Source organism: Hydra vulgaris, chromosome 15 (assembly GCF_038396675.1).
Source record: "Hydra vulgaris chromosome 15, alternate assembly HydraT2T_AEP".
Lineage (NCBI taxonomy): Eukaryota > Metazoa > Cnidaria > Hydrozoa > Anthoathecata > Hydridae > Hydra > Hydra vulgaris.
The window spans coordinates 33393933-33411883 of record NC_088934.1 but is presented as its reverse complement, the minus strand read 5'-3'; the positions used below and the strand labels follow the sequence as shown (position 1 = coordinate 33411883).

Here is a 17951-nt window from a genome sequence, read left to right as displayed (position 1 = left end):
ATAATGCTAATTTAGTTTCTTTATATAAAAGTGCTGCATTTTTTCAATTTAGAGAAATAACTATGCAACTGTTTAGAGACAAAGTTCTTCAAGTTTTATTCATCACAAAGTTCATTATTTGTACACGAAAATTAATATATTAATCAAAAGTATTAAAAAAAGTTGATTTCCTTCTGGACAAAACAAGTGCAACTCGACAAAATGTTGACCAAGCTGTATTTTGCTATCAATATTTCGTGGCGAATCCTTTGTTGTCGATCACAGCCTTGCATCTTTGAGGCATAGATTCGATCAGGTGATCAATGAAACTTTGTGGAATCGCTGCCCAGGCCTTTTGGATTTGTTCTAACAGTTGATTTGTTCTTAACAGCCTTATTACGAACACCTTCACGATTAATTCTACGGTTGACAATCTCCCACAGGTTCTCGATAGGGTTGAGATCCAGAGATTGAGGCGGCCAATCCATCACCGATAGGTGGTTGTCTTGAAACCACTGCTTGACTACTTTTGCAGTGTGTTTTGGATCGTTGTCTTGCTGAAAAACCCATTTTATTGGCATATTCCATTCAGCATGAGGTAACATAACATCTTTCAGGATATTTTTATACATGACATTTTATACACGGTCCATTATTCCATCGTTTCGATGTATTGGACCTAGACCGTTAGCAGAAAAACACCCCCAGACCATTACATTGCCTCCACCATGCTTCACGGTCTTATGGCAGTAACGTAAATCGAGCCGTTTTCCGGCCGGTCGACGTACACGGCAAATGCCATCGCTCCCGATGATGTTGAACTTCGATTCATCACTGAACAGGAGAGTTCGCCATTTCTGCACATTCCAGTCAATATGAGATGTAGCAAACAGGAGTCTTTTCTTCTGGTTTTTTAGTGAAATCAGCAGTTTCTTTGCAGGGCGTCGAAAAAACAATCCGGCTTCAACAGCACGTCGTCTGATTGTTCGGTCCGATACAGGCAGCTCTAATTGCTTTTGTATCTCGACTGATGATATCCAGGGATCCTTCTTGATGGATCTGACAATCATAGAATCCTCTCTAGAAGTGGTGCAACTTCCACCTTTGTTATCTGCTGCCAACTTCCCCGTTGAACGATATTTGGAACATAGTTTTGATACGGTCCATTTTTTCACGCGATATTTATCACAAATACTTTTTTGCGACATTCCACTTACGTAATCGCCAAATATTTTCTTTCTTAGTTCCAATCCCAGACTGTCGGGAGCCATTTTTGCACTTGAAGTCATAAAAATAGTAAAAATAAATAATCATGCTTCTCATGGCTTATCGTGTTACATTTACCTTGTGATGATACAATAATGCTCTGTGGAACACAACGTTTTGGTTGGATGTGGACTGTATTGATGTAATGAAATACTTGTTGTATTTCACTTCTTGTATTGATGTTCTTCGATAAAACACTTTGATAAAACTCACTTCGATAAACTGTCTTGATAATACTGACAGATTGACTTCCATATACTTACTGAATTACATGTCGATTTACATGTCTCTTATATATTAAAATGAACCTGTGTGAAACTGTTCTGGAAGAATCTAGATGCTTCTTTTCGATGCTTCTGGATGCATCTGGATGCTTCTGAATGTTTCTGGATATTTCTGGATGCTTCCAGATGCTTCTTCTGGAAACTTCTGGAAGCTTCTGCATGCTTCTGGAAACTTCTGGATACTTCCTTTAATTATTAAAAAACTTCCGTGACGTTGACGTTTTCCGTAAGGTCTTGCTTCCCTTACTTTGCTGTATGCTTTAGTGTCCCCATCTCCTATATAATGACTGTACCTTAAATTAAACTTACTTAATGAAGAACAAAAAATTGAAATAGCACCAGCGGACTCCATAGCACCAGATGATTCGTGATGATTAATTGCACTCTTATGTCTTGTTTTCCATAGTTCATAACCAGCTGATCCTTTTTTTTTTGACCAAATCTCACAAGATTTACAAAATTTTGACATAGTGTAATAGTCTAAGACCTTTTTATTATCCTTTGAAATTGCAGATACCACGCCATTCAGGGATGAATAACCCCTTTTTTGCCATGTTCCATCAATAGAAATATGACAGTCAACAATATCATTGCTACACGCATTGATGTTAATCATTTGTTAATGTTTTGTTGATCAGACATTTTATGTTGATTTCCATGAAAATAATTTCTTTTTATTCTTTTGCTACTTTTTTTATTTCCCATCTAAGAATAAAGCAGTAAAATGTGAAAAATAAATGCAATAAATTCAATAAAATAATCATAACAAGCTGTTATTGATACACAGTTATAAATTCACTTCCTTCTCACTATACAATTCAATTTAATATTATTAATGGAATTAACGTATTTGCAAAGTTGATATAAAGCAAAGGAGATATATATGAAATGTAGAATAATAATAGAAATTAATTGTTTGATGAAATTTATGAAAAGTTAGCCCAAAAGTAAGCATTGTTTGTTGTTGCTATGCGGTTGCTAAGGGCTTCTTTTAGAGATCATATTACCAAATTAACATTTTCTGTCACTAAATTACTTAAAATCATAGTAAAACTATACATTTTTGAAATCTACAATGATTCTATTTTTCAAATTTAGAAAAAAAAAAAAACTGAAAATTTTGAAATTTGTCGGGCTAGTACCACCTTAAAAAAAGTAAAACCCGCTGTTCTGGATTTTCAATTACGTCAAAAAACCCCAAAACATCGAAAAACTTGAAAGATCAAAAATTAAGAGTTAAATGGAATATCGTTGTTTAAATGGCAAGCAAAGTTGCATATTGCAAAAATGATTGCAGTACAAAAAAAAAAATAAATGAAAGTTTGTAATAACGTTTAAAAAATAAGAAAATAAGATTTTAATTAATAAAAAACATTATTAAAAGTATAAATAGAAATTAAAATCTAATAACAAAAAAAATATTAAATTTACATAAATTAACTTTTTACATAGATTTTACATTTGTACATTGTAGATTTTACATTTGTACTTTTTACCAATAATTGTGATTATAATTAATGCAATAGTTGTGATTGTAATTAATGCAATAATAAAAATGCAAATAATTATTGTTGAAAAAATACAGCAATAATTATTGATGGAAAATATACAGTAGTGTGCAATTCAGTTCAATAAATTCTATTTAAAGACTTTAGAGATTCTCCTGAGTATTAAATTGCACAAACATTAAATTGCACAAACTTTCACACACTTTTGGAGTTTTCTTTCTTTTCTTTTTTTTTTTTTAGTTTAGTATATATTTTGCTGTTCATATAAAATAAGTAATAAAATTACAATGAAACTTAAGTTAACGGAGGAAAAAAAACAGACAGGGGTACAAAGAAGATACGGATGACAAGTGTAACCACAATCTTTCAACAGAGCCTCTTTAACAATAACATTTAAAGCAACAAGTTATTCTTACATTTATAAATAAATACTAATATTTGAAGCGAAAAAAGTTTTGAGGACATTCATGTATTTCATTAAAGAGGAAGGGTTTTTTAATCTCTTTAAATAGAAACGTTTAAATAATATACTTTACAAGTGTGATTTAGGAAGCTCTGTAACCTTATTAATTTTATGTGTGTTTCTCCAAATAATATTAGGGTACAGATAAATGCACCCTAAAAACAGCGTGGTTTGACTATAAAAATTTAAATCTGTATTTTAAAACCATAAAAAAAATATTTTTTGGTACATTAATGTTCCAGCAACAATTAAAATAGAAAAAAACAGACAAAAGTTAAAGGAAATTTTTTTACAATTGTTTTAAATTTAAAAAATATAAAATTTTTGTAAATTTTAAAAATAATTGTATAATAACTGTAAAATAGTGGTCTTTTAATCTTAGTTTGTAAACCCAATTTAGTTTATAGATTTTTTATATACTCTATACATAAATCAAACCATTTGCATTTTAAGTAGATGAGAAACTTGTAAAAAAGCTTTTAAAATCTACAATTCAACATAAGATTTTTGGGGTGCCTTAAAAAAAATTTAACCAGAACCATTCTTTTTCACTAAATTTGCTTAAAATTTAAACAAATATATAATAGCACATTTAGAATTAACTTAGTTACTTCCTGTTTTTTAATTGCTTGTAAAAACATGTTTTCTAATTTTTTATAAAACGAACAATACATGCCTCTTCATCTTCTTTAAGTATAGTAGAATAACTTCTTTCTTGTCCATTAGTCACTTCTCCATCTAACCGCCTGTTAATTGTCTCTCTATCTATAAAAAGAGGAAACATACTAGTCTTTAATGCCGCTTGTCCCCTCCCATTCATTTCTTTACACCAATTTATAGCAGCTTCTAGTTGCTTATTTCTCTCATTAGTATGTTTTCTGGCAACTGTGGCATTAGCTTTTGTACTAAAATTTCTTACTTTGTTTATACGTAAATGCAACGGACATGTAGGCTTCATTTTATTTACTATTAATAAATACTATATCTTAGAGTAAGCTATATAAATATTTTATTAAACTATTTCAAATCTTTTTCAAAATCATCAGAAAAACCAACTTTTTTTGATGTGACATCATATGCACTCAAAAAATTTTAGGGTGCATATGATGTAGTTTTTGTATTACATTTGAAGTGTTTCTTAAAATAGAAGTAAGCAGTGATGCAATCATCCTGAGAGCAATTTATTATATCAATTTTTTTCAAGAAATCAGGTTATAATTCTCAACAATTCAGAAATTATAGTTAATATGGTAGTTAAATGGTTAAAAAAGTTAAAGTTATAAAAAAGTAAAGTTAAAAATGACACCCCATAAACCACAGTAATGTGGTTTTTGGGGTGCATGGAGAAAAAAGTTGTCAGCTTTGACATTCTAGGAAAAGAATACATTTAAGATTTAATAAACCATACCTATCAGGAAGAACCACATTCAGGCTTATCTTTCAATAATATCAAAAAATTATTATTTGTCTCTAGAAAAAAGTTCTAGGCTCTCCTACTTTCACATGGTTTTTGGGGTGCAACTACCTGTAAGAGAGATGACAACGAACAAGATTGAAGTAAAGCATTTTGCGTAATTTATAATCAAGAAAGGCCCTAGATTTATATAATATACTCTATTTTGTTTTTAATAATATTTATATAAAAAAAAATATTTTTGTTGTAATGAAACTAATATGTTTTCTCCATAAAAGGTTCTCATCAAATATTACTCCCAAAAACTTTGTATAACTTACGCGGTTTTTTCAATTTGTATGCAACTTTAACAGAAGTTTAATCGATTGTCTTATTTTATGGAAGAGAGTAAAAGAAAGCTTTATTCATATCATTGATATATAATAAAACTTATTATTTTTAATATATATATATATATATATATATATATATATATATATATATATATATATATATATATATATATATGTATATATATATATATATATATATATTAAAATCAATAAAGGTCCCAAGATTGATCCCTGTGGGACTCCGCATCCAACATCAATAGCTCTTGACTCTTCCAGGACAACAAACTGTTTTCTATTAAAAAGATATAAGGCCTTTAATGTCGTAATGCTTTAACTTTCAAAGTAAAATTCCGTGAAGAACAATAACGAATACCTTAGAGAAATTAGTAAATACTCCTAATACTTGTTCACCTTTATCAAAGGACATAGATACTTTATTGGCAAGTTCAATAACAGCATGTTCATTAGTGCAGTATTTCTGAAATCCAAATTGATTTTTGTATTATATAAATTATATTTTTTTTATTTTGTTATTTAGGTGCCCCAAGAAGACCTAACGGTCTTGTCACAGAGCACCATGGAAGTGCAGTTAACTAGAAAGTTCTCGTCTCCTTCCTTACCGTGACACGAAAATATATCCAGAGTTTGTTTCGAAAATGGATCTCCTGCTTATAAAGAAAACGCTCTAACCACTGCGCCACGGCCGCTTAGGCCGTGAGATATTAAAAATTACGTTTTCAAATATTTTTGAAAATACAGGAAGTAGTGATATGGGGCGGTAGTTGCAAACAGAAGAACAATCATCTTTTTTAAAAACTGGGTAAACTATAGCTGATTTTAATTTATCAGAAAATATACTATTTTCAAATGAAAATGCTATTAAGTAAAATAATGGTTTACTCTTACTATCCAAAACATAGTTAGCTACATGTCGTCATATCCGCATGACGTGCTACATTTTAGTTCAAACAATGTTTTGATAAATTCGTATTTATTTATTTTTAATTACATATGCTAGTCGTGGGTTTCTCTCCCAAGCAATCATCAAACGCTTATTTGAGTTAGTTAACTAGTACTTTTCAGTCTGTTTAATGTTTTTTTCTCACCCCAATAATCACCCGTGTAAAATTGTATAAATTAACATCGCTATCCTAAACATCATTCCGTTTTTAAATAGCAATTTTTCCGATATAATCATGCAAAGTTATTATTTTATAAATATAATTTTCTCCTTATTAGTCATGCTAACGTGGCTGAGTGGGTTACGCTTCCGGCTAGTAAACTGAGGCGAGGTTCGTCTCTTGGTGGCGAGATTGTTTTATTTTTTTTAGTTGTTTTTTTTGTTGCTGCACACTTTTGTACACCAACTAAATAAAGTTCTTTACTTGGACCATATGGAGTCAAAGCGCAGAACGTGCACTGTAATAGAATATCACCGCACCTTAGAATATCACCGCACCTTAGAATATCACCGCACCAGTAGAAATAATGAAAACGAGGATGCGTTTTGAAGTAATAGAACTTAGTAGGGTACCGAGTGCGTCCGAATAATACAAGAACGTTCATAGTTTATAATAATAACGCAACAAATACATAAATGAAATTCATTATTAATATGTTGGTATATACGAAGTCCGCAAGACATAGTACTACAATTTAATTTTTAATTTTAAAATTGATGATTTTCTAGTAATATTTTACATATTTTCAAACCAGATGTTATGCAATATTTTATATATCTATATGAGGGGATGTTACATTCTAAGCACTATTTGGTTTGTTGTTTTTTAACAAAATACAAGGGCGATGTGATATTCTACACATATAATAGTAGCATGCCAATATTTCTTAATTTTATTAAGGGGAGGTGATATTCTAACATTCTAAGCACTATCTAGTATGTTGTTTTTTAGCAAAATTCATGGGCGATGTGATATTCTAAAAATATAATAGTATGTTTCTTAATTTTATTAAGGGGAGGTGATATTCTAACATTCTAAGCACTATCTAGAATGTTGTTTTTTAAACAAAATACATGGGCAATGTGATATTCTAAAAATATAATAGTATGTTTCTTAATTTTATTAAGGGGAGGTGATATTCTAACATTCTAAGCACTATCTAGTATGTTGTCTTTTAGCAAAATTCATGGGCGATGTGATATTCTAAAAATATAATACTGGTAGCATGCCATATATTTCTTAATTTTATTAAGGGGGCGTGATGTTCTAACATTCTAAGCACTATCTAGTATGTTGTTTTTAAACAAAATACATGGGCGATGTGATATTCTAAAAATATAATAGTATGTTTCTTAATTTTATTAAGGGGAGGTGATATTCTAACATTCTAAGCACTATCTAGTATGTTGTCTTTTAGCAAAATTCATGGGCGATGTGATATTCTAAAAATATAATACTGGTAGCATGCCATATATTTCTTAATTTTATTAAGGGGGCGTGATATTCTAACATTCTAAGCACTATCTAGTATGTTGTTTTTAAATAAATTACATAAGGGGTGTTATATTCTAAGCATATAATACTGGTAGCATGCCATATATTATTTCATTTTATTAACTGGGATGTGATATTCTATGATTCTAAGCAACAAATGCAGCTATCTAGCATGTTATTTTTTTAATAAAGTACATGGAGGTTTGATATTCTAAACATTTAATACTGATGTTATATAATGTATTTTTTAATTTCATTAAAGTGACGTGTTGTTCATAGATTCTAGGCTGCAAATACAACTATGATAATTAGGCAGAAAATACATTGAAATTGTTTGTAATTTATCTATGTTCTACATAACTTTTTTCTGTTTTTTTTCTTTTATGATGTTTGCATTGCTTATATTAATCGCTCGGCCTAAAGTATTTTTGATTTTCCTAAAATTATTAATTAATCTTCTTTTTTTTCCTTGATTTTAGGTTCTTAATCTTCCTAGTTGTAGAATCACAATAAAAACCGTCAGTCTGTCAGGTTGTCTATAAAGTACACATTTATGTACAGTTTATAGACACCCCCAACGCATACAGTTTTGTAAAGAGAAAGGGTGTTAAAGATAACCTTACAAACATGTTTGGCTGTCTTACTTTCAAGTTTTTTCTTAAACCTGATTCTTGTTTTTAACAAAAGAATCTGTATTATTCCTCTGCCTTTTACTTGTCTGTCTGTTTTTAAATGCCATTTTAAATTGACCTTGATTAATTAAATCCATAAAATGTACAATTAACAAATAGTTTGACTTATTGATATTTTAAGATTTTATTCTCCACTTTTTATTTCAATCGCTACTTGGATCTATATTAATCGAAACTAAATATTAAGAAAACTTGAATGCCACTTCATCTTTTATGAACCCATTAATTAAAAGCTGTACAAGTAATAGCGTTTTGTAGATTACAACCCCAGTCTAATAAATTTAAAATTTGTAATAACCCTTATTTATATATATATATATATATATATATATATATATATATATATATATATATATATATATATATATATATATATAATATTATATTATAAAGATTTAAACGATTTTTTTTTTAATATTCTGTAGTTTAATTAATTTTTTTTTTCCATTTTAGATTTGGTACCGAGCAGCAGTTTTACACAGAAGTTTTTATATCTAGAGTTAGAAATTTTGAAACTTGAAAAACTCAACAAGGTTGCTGTTCAAGTTTAATTACGATGATGAAAACAAAATCCTACTTTAATAATATTTTTAATTTTAAAATTGAATGTACAATCAATAGTAAATTTTACTGACGTAGAGTTGAAAACTAGATTGAACTTTCCTAAACCAATAATTAAAATCTAAAAATATAGAAGAAAATTTCTGGTCGTTGTGCTGTTTTTTCCTCATATAAATTAACTTTATTATTTTGCAGCTAATTTTGCCATTATATAACTTTTCCTTTAATTTATGTAATTTAAATGAAACGTTTGGATGCAAAAATGTTTGTAAAATTGTTTATAATATTAAAATAAACAACCGACTAAAGGATTTTTATATGTTTTACTTTGTATTTGTTTTTTTTTTAATGATGTTTACATTGCTTGTAATTAGTTAGGAAATGTGAATCAAAGAAGAAGAGAAGATGAAATTGAGCTTCATATTTATAATAATTACTCTCTACTTATTTCGTTGTTAAGAAATTATAGTTTACGATACTTTATAATAAGCTTTTGACGCTCGATGTAAGAGGACTTAAAAATAATTAAGCACTTAACAACGTTTTATTTAACCTGTTTTTACTAAAGTATATTCTTATTTAACAGTATCATAAAATAATTTTGTAAATCACTTTTTTGCTCATAATCTAAACATGACTAAGATTATGAGCCAAAAAAATTCGATTTTAATAGCGTCCCAAAAAAATAGAGAATTTTTTTATTTTTGAGTAACCAAAATTATTACCCCGAGCAACATTCATAGCAACTGTGCAACATAGCAACTTTTAACCTTGGTAAAAATAAATAAAAAGCATGCTTTGGCTACAGCATATCTAGCGAGATAAAAACATGCAGTCCATTAAATAAGAATGTTTTTTTTAAATCCTGAATTGTTTATAGTAGGCTATTTTTTTTACATTGTTTTTGCATTTGGTATTGCTCTAAGTAGCTATTTTTTTGTTTAAATTCATATTTAAAATAAAAGGAGTTTCTTACTTCAAAACGCTGGTTATGATGTTCACCATCTATCTTGAAAAAATAAACAAGTTGTATTTGGGAAATTGCTGTTGCTATCATTCAATAGACAGATATGTACTATATTTGTAAAAGTAAGAAAAAAACAAAATACATTTTTTCGAGTTCAAGAACATTATCTTAAAAAGCAAAAATAATCTGAGGTCAAACCCTATCTCAATATGTTAAGTAACTATTTTGTAGACAATGAAATTAGTCATGACTAAAATATTAAATGCGTAGAATACTTACGCCACGGCATGGTCGCTAAAAGTAAAAATGTGGGTGCTAAATTTGGTCTGTGAAGCCAATGCTAATGTGGTTTGTCATTACTTTTGTTATCATCGAAGTTACGTAGCCGCAAAAAGATTATTTTTGTTTATTTTCAAGGGAGATGTACCGGACACTCGTAGCTTTCTTAACATAGAAGAAGTATAAATTGCAGCTATTATTGAGCTACAAGCTCAATGCAAGAATCATATTGATAGCAGTTTTTTGTTGAATAAACAACCATTTTGTTTAAACATTTGTTTTTGACTTTTTGAGGGATTGTTATTAATTGCTTGATATAGCAAACAGTTTCACCTTTTTTTTCGCCGTCCACAATAATATATTTCTTGCTAAACAGGTCAGTGCCAACGTAAGTTAATTTTAATTGAAATACCACGGACTAGTTATTTCTAATTACGAATTTAATATTGTAAATCAATGTATTAGGAGTTCTTTTATTGAGCAATTACACCTCCCTGTTATCATTCTTAATAGCATAGATGAATTAGATTGAAAATTTATGACGAAACATCAACATCTAAACTGAAATACATAAATAAATAATACCATAAAAATATTAGAACTTTTGCCTTTGAATACATTTAATAGATGGTCTCATACAACAATGTATTGAATGTATCCAAAGTTTTTGTTAAGGAGCATGGCAGTCCTTTAGGAGGCCGTAGTGGTCAAACAAAAACCATTGCTAAAATTATGGAAAAATATTATTGGCCTAATATCAGTGGAGATATTAAGAAATGGGTAAGTAGATTCTTTATATATATATATATATATATATATATATATATATATATATATATATATATATATATATATATATATATATATATATATATATATATATATTAATTTATTTAACAAAACACTTTTGTTAACAGGTAAAAGAGTGTAGCCGTTGTCAAAAATCTGGTCAACTACTTTCAATATCCGAACCTTTACATTCAATAAAGGTAAACTTGAATAGTAATCTTAACATCAAAATGTATTTAAAAATAATGCTACTTGATGTAGCATTTTATTTAATATAAAATTATTTTTACGATTTTGTTTATTTATAAAAATTACATTTATTTAATTATAATAATATGTATAACGACATTATAATAAGAAGAATTCCTGTAAATTTAAAAAAAAAGCAGTTTTTCTTTAGACTACACGCGTATGGGAAATAGTTGGCATAGATTTTGCGGGACCGTTTGCTCAAACCCTTCGGGTTTCCCTCTGTAATAATTACAGATAATGGAACCGAATTTTGTAACGAGGTAGCTATTTATATTTGTAAACTTATGTTTAAAAAGGAATATATTTAAAAAAAAATTTAATCACTTAGTTTATAAAAAATAATTTCGGTAATTTTTAGTTAAACGACGAAATGTATAAAATCTTGGGAATAGAACGCAGAAAAACTGCCGTCTATCATCCACAAACAAATGGGCAGGATGAAAATACTAATAAAAATATAAAAAAGTAATTTTTGATTTGATACTTTTGGATACAGCATTGATTTTTCCTAATGTTTAAAGTAGAGGAGAAGGAAGCAGTTTAGGAATCTTAAATTAGGATTATTATTGGTGAAAGAGATGTGTTCTGGGTTGAGGAACCACTTTTTAATGCGGCACATAAACACTTAGTATTGCACTCATCATAACAAACTTATCGACAAAAAAAATTAAACTAAGATTAAAAAGATGCGCAAGGTTTCCTAACTTGCCTCTTTTTCCTATATAAAGCGATTACTTAAAATTGTTTTAAATTTATTTTAAACAATAACTTTGTTGATATTTATTTGACATTTTCTCTTATTAGAAAAATCCGAAAGTTAGTTGACGATAACCAAACAAACTGGGATGAGTTTATTGATATAGTTTTGTACCCACTACGGATAGAAAGGCAAACGTCGACAAAAGTGTCACCTTTTGAGTTAATGTTTGGGGGTCGCCCATCTGTTTGTAATAGTGAACTGAAAGAAGTAATTAAAGAATAGTATTATAAAGTTTTATATCCAAAATTATAAGATATCGTTAATAATTCATAGTTATCATAATAATCAAAAGAGATTTGTAATTTAGGAGATAGGCTTTATTGGAGTTGATGAAGAAGAAGTAAAAGCAGAAGTAGAGAAGAGTAAGATTCATATCGAAAACTTAACTAACTTGGTTACTAAGGTAAGGCACTTCAATTCTTCAATTTAATTTGCAGTAGGTAGCATTATTTGTAGAAAAGCTATAAGTTTTACTAGTACTAATAAGTTTTAATACTATATCAATTTTAGAATATCGAAGAAGCTCAAATCAAGCAAAAAAAATATTATGATAGAAGAGCTTTAAAAAATATTAAAATAGAAGAAGAATCTATTAAGGTTGGCGATAAAGTTTTGCTACTTGACATAAGACGAAGAAGAAATAAAGTAGCTGCTTTTAAGCCACGGTTTAAAGGACCTTATAATGTGTGTTGTATTACACGTGGTGGTAATTTCAAATTAAATGATGATAATGAAGTTCCATTGAAAGGAACTCACAAAAGACGCCATCTTAAGAAATTTGTTGAATGCAATTTAGATAAAGGTAGGCATGTTACTTAAGAAAAACCATTTGTTTTGTAGTTATTAAATTTAAATTTAATTGTTTTTTTTTGAAATTTAAAAGAAATTACAACTGTAAATATCGAACAATCTATAACGAAAAAAGCACTAGAAACCGAAAAAAGTTCTGTGGTGGAAAATGTAAAAAGTTAGTTGCCTTTTTTTTTTTTGACAGAAGTTTCACTTTTGCAAATAACTGCAAATATTTTTGTAACAATCGTTTCACGAATGATTTTTATCTTTTTAGAAGACTGTATTGTCAATTGTTTGCTCAACCAGGAAAGCCAAGTTCTCTATACAATAAAAACATACAAGTAAGTTAACTAAAAATTCATACTTTCAATACAATTACCTTAAAATATCTATTATAAAACATTAAAAACGTTAAACATAAGAAACATTAAAAAGTGAATTATAAACTTTTAGTAAATCGAAATAAAAATTGATGTGTTATTCTCTAGATAGAGCTGTTACAAAAAAAAGTTGCATAGTTGAAGATAGTGAAGGTATATTTTATTCAACGATGCCCTAAAGTAATTTAAGGGCTTTCGCATTGACCCTTTGTCAATATTTGATAAAAAAACATAAATTTGGAAGTTATACGAATATTATTAAAAGTATAAGTTGGTAATTTTATAACTATAAAAAAAAGATAGAAAAATTTAAAACCTAGTTGTTGAGCCCAGCCTAGAAAAACAAAAAGTTTCATTAAAAGTATTTTTAAATATTATGTAAATTTTTTAACTTTTTTATTACTGGTTAGGTGGTAAGCTTTTTTATAATTTCCTTATAAGATTTAATATATTGTATTTCATAAATAGGTTACGGAATTATCGACTATCTTCGTAAAGTAAATCCTATAAAAGCCATTATGGGTATATACCCAAGCCTAGGTGGTTGCAAGGTTTATGACTACTCCTTGCAAGATAACTTGAAAGACTGTCTTAGTGATGAAATTGTTTATATTTACCTTAAGCTTTTAGCAAATAGTCGGAATAAGGTAAAACTTGAAATGAAAAGACTGTATTTATTCGAAAACGTTTTAATATATACAATATTAGACTAAATGTTATTCTATTTTTCTTTGGTTTCAAGTACAACATTGAAGTATTGGCACCAGCGGGTTTACTTTCACTCGAAGAGTTACCAAATCAAACTGACCTAATACGCATGCAGCCGGAGGTATTTACAAATATCAGCTAAATACGAAAAAAAGATATATTATATATATACATTTATATATATATATATATATATATATATATATATATATATATATATATATATATATATATATATATATATATATATATATATATATATATATATACATAAATATATATATATATATATAAATATATATGTATATATATATATATATGTATATATATATATGTATATATATATATATATGTATATATATATATATGTATATATATATGTATATATATATATGTATATATATATATGTATATATATGTATGTATATATACACCCCCTTGCTTTTTTCATTTCATACAATCATGCAAATAAAGATATTTTAAAAGTATATACATAATGAAAAGAAAAAATTAAAATATATTATAAAACCCTTATTGTGTAGTTTGCTGAAAATGTTATAAATGGGGAAGAGCTGGTACATTGTTTTCCAGTTGAAGAAGTGAATAACTATAGAGAAAGAGTGGTACAGTTGCTTTTAGATGAAGGAGGTTTGGTTATAGTAATATTTACAAAAAAAGTTACGATAGAATAAAAATAAACAAAAACATTAAATTATTCAAGCTTAAATTATTAGGTCAAAAATGCTGGTACAATACAGTGTGTCGCATTTGTGGAAACATAAAAGGTCCAAAAACAAGAAAAAAGCAGAAGTTAGATGAATGGGTAATAAAATCTTTGTTCCACTAATTTTTTATTATTATGTTTCGATTAGGGAAAGAATTATAAAAAAAAGATGTTTTTTATAGATAAAATGTGATATTTGCATTCCAAATAGATGGTATCATATGGAGTGCCTATGAAACCAAAAACAGAATATCGTTTTGCTGTGGAAACACTCATCTTTAAAAGAATGTTAAGATTTATAAGTATAAAATTTTGAAGATATTATTTATGCACATATATTTACTATTACAATTCCTTTATTAAATCATAACTCTAGGCTTTATTATTATTATTATGATTTCATTTGAGGTCTTTAATACGTATAATATATAAATATAAAGCATAAAACATCAGTAGAAGAAGTACGTTTTCATTTATTTTGTTAAAAATTGTTTCAAATAGTTATACAGAGATATTTGAACTCCTAAAAGTTGGAGCTATTTTTCAACTTGAGACAGAAGAAGTCTTTGTACTACAAAGAAAAACTAATTTTTAGTTTGATTTTGAATTTGTTGTGTTTAAGGAGGTTTTTTCAATTTCTTAAAACTAGGTTGGTTTTAAGAAAAAAACTAATTATTATTGTTATTATTATTGTAGATTTTTTAATTTTGGTTTAGATTTTTTTAAACATTTGCTACAGTAAATGATATATTATAATGAACATAGGTTTAGTATGAACATAGGTTTAGTATATTTGATATGATAAAATATTTGATTGATTTAAATAACTACAACTACACTTTCACTATAGGTTTGGTACATGGCTGAAAATTCTTCAAGCAAAAGAAAAGAATTAAAAAATTTTATAAAATTTTGTATATAAAATGCTTTATTGTAATATATTGGTTTATATAATATGGTAACCCTGATAAAGAAAAAGTAGACTTTTACCTGTTATCAGCTTCCAAAAAACAAATACCAAAAACTAAATACAATTAGATGTAATACATTAGTATAACTAAGAAAAAATTAACAAAAAGTTTTTAATAATGTTTAAAAAAAATTGTATTATTTTAATAAAAACTAAAAAACCTTGTACACTAATTTCTAAATTAAACGAAGTTAGAAGTGTTGGAGCAATTTTTTACAACCAGATGCTCTTTCTGCATTGACCGTTTCTTCAGATCAAGACTGACAGTTTTTATTGTGACTCTACAACTAGGAAGATTAAGAACCTAAAATCAAGGAAAAAAAGAAGATTAATTAACAATTTTAGGAAAATCAAAAATACTTTAGGCCTTGCGATTAAGATAAGCAATGCAAACATCATAAAAGAAAAAAAAAGAAAATAGTTATGTAGAACATATTTAAAATTACTGAGCTCTTTTTTTTAATATAATCAAAAACAACAAAACAAACATTTTCAATATATTTTCTTTCTAATTATCATAGTTGTATTTGCAGCCTAGAATCTATGAACAGCACATCAACTTAATAAAATTAAAAAATATATTATATACTATCAGTATTAAATGCTTAGAATATCAAAACTTAATGTACTTTGTTAAAAAAATAACATACTAGATAGCTGCATTTGTTGCTTAGAATCATAGAATATCACATCCCAGTTAATAAAATTAAGAAATATACTATTATATTTTTAAAATATCACATCGCCCATGTATTTTGTTAAAAAACAACATACTAGATAGTGTTTAGAATGTTAGAATATCACCTCTCCTTAATAAAATTAAGAAATATATGGCATGCTACAAGTATTATATGCTTAGAATATAACATCCCTTATATAATTTGTTTAAAAACAACATACTAGATAGTGCTTAGAATGTTAGAATATCACCTCCCCTTAATAAAATTAAAAAACATACTATTATATTTTTAGAATATCACATCGCCCATGTATTTTGTTTAAAAACAACATACTAGATAGTGCTTAGAATGTTAGAACATCACGCCCCCTTAATAAAATTAAGAAATATATGGCATGCTACCAGTATTATATTTTTAGAATATCACATCGCCCATGAATTTTGCTAAAAGACAACATACTAGATAGTGCTTAGAATGTTAGAATATCACCTCCCCTTAATAAAATTAAGAAACATACTATTATATTTTTAGAATATCACATCGCCCATGTATTTTGTTTAAAAACAACATACTAGATAGTGCTTAGAATGTTAGAATATCACGCCCCCTTAATAAAATTAAGAAATATATGGCATGCTACCAGTATTATATTTTTAGAATATCACATCGCCCATGAATTTTGCTAAAAGACAACATACTAGATAGTGCTTAGAATGTTAGAATATCACCTCCCCTTAATAAAATTAAGAAACATACTATTATATTTTTAGAATATCACATCGCCCATGTATTTTGTTTAAAAACAACATACTAGATAGTGCTTAGAATGTTAGAATATCACCTCCCCTTAATAAAATTAAAAAACATACTATTATATTTTTAGAATATCACATCGCCCATGTATTTTGTTTAAAAACAACATACTAGATAGTGCTTAGAATGTTAGAATATCACCTCCCCTTAATAAAATTAAGAAATATTAGCATGCTACTATTATATGTGTAGAATATCACATCGCCCTTGTATTTTGTTAAAAAACAACAAACCAAATAGTGCTTAGAATGTAACATCCCCTCATATAGATATATAAAATATTGCATAACATCTGGTTTGAAAATATGTAAAATATTACTAGAAAATCATCAATTTTAAAATTAAAAATTAAATTGTAGTACTATGTCTTGCGGACTTCGTATATACCAACATATTAATAATGAATTTCATTTATGTATTTGTTGCGTTATTATTATAAACTATGAACGTTCTTGTATTATTCGGACGCACTCGGTACCCTACTAAGTTCTACTACTTCAAAACGCATCCTCGTTTTCATTATTTCTACTGGTGCGGTGATATTCTAAGGTGCGGTGATATTCTATTACAGTTCCCCCTTAATATTTAAATCACATAAAAAAAAAATATTTTTTGCATTTTATATAAATATTTTCAACAATGCAAACATCAATAATTTTGAGTTATAGGTTTTTATTTTTTTCAAAAATATCATTTAAAACCATCGGATCAACCTGTATCAACCGCTTAAAATGATATATAATTGAATACCAATATGACATTGATCTTGTGGTATAAAAATTGGCTGCCTATAGCTGCCTAAACGAATACACTTTTAAATTCAATTAACTACGTCCACGTTTCTTGTTAATGCGTTTTTGATCGATAACAAAAAATTTAAGA

General features: G+C 27.6%; 3 long non-coding RNA genes across 3 annotated transcripts; 2 read left to right on the top strand and 1 right to left on the bottom strand.

The window, feature by feature from the left end:
• Window positions 1–11447: 11447 nt before the first annotated feature.
• LOC136091279 (uncharacterized) lies at window positions 11448–12171 on the top strand. The gene is made up of 3 exons (XR_010643859.1): window positions 11448–11502; window positions 11601–11707; window positions 12047–12171. It is a non-coding gene; the product is annotated as an uncharacterized LOC136091279 (long non-coding RNA).
• A 1663-nt stretch (window positions 12172–13834) lies between these two features.
• LOC136092228 (uncharacterized) lies at window positions 13835–17559 on the bottom strand. The gene is made up of 4 exons (XR_010644280.1): window positions 17432–17559; window positions 15738–15880; window positions 15597–15630; window positions 13835–14020 (listed from the first exon to the last, which is right to left on the bottom strand). It is a non-coding gene; the product is annotated as an uncharacterized LOC136092228 (long non-coding RNA).
• On the top strand, window positions 14392–14839 carry LOC136092229 (uncharacterized). The gene is made up of 3 exons (XR_010644281.1): window positions 14392–14530; window positions 14617–14705; window positions 14789–14839. It is a non-coding gene; the product is annotated as an uncharacterized LOC136092229 (long non-coding RNA).
• Window positions 17560–17951: the final 392 nt, after the last annotated feature.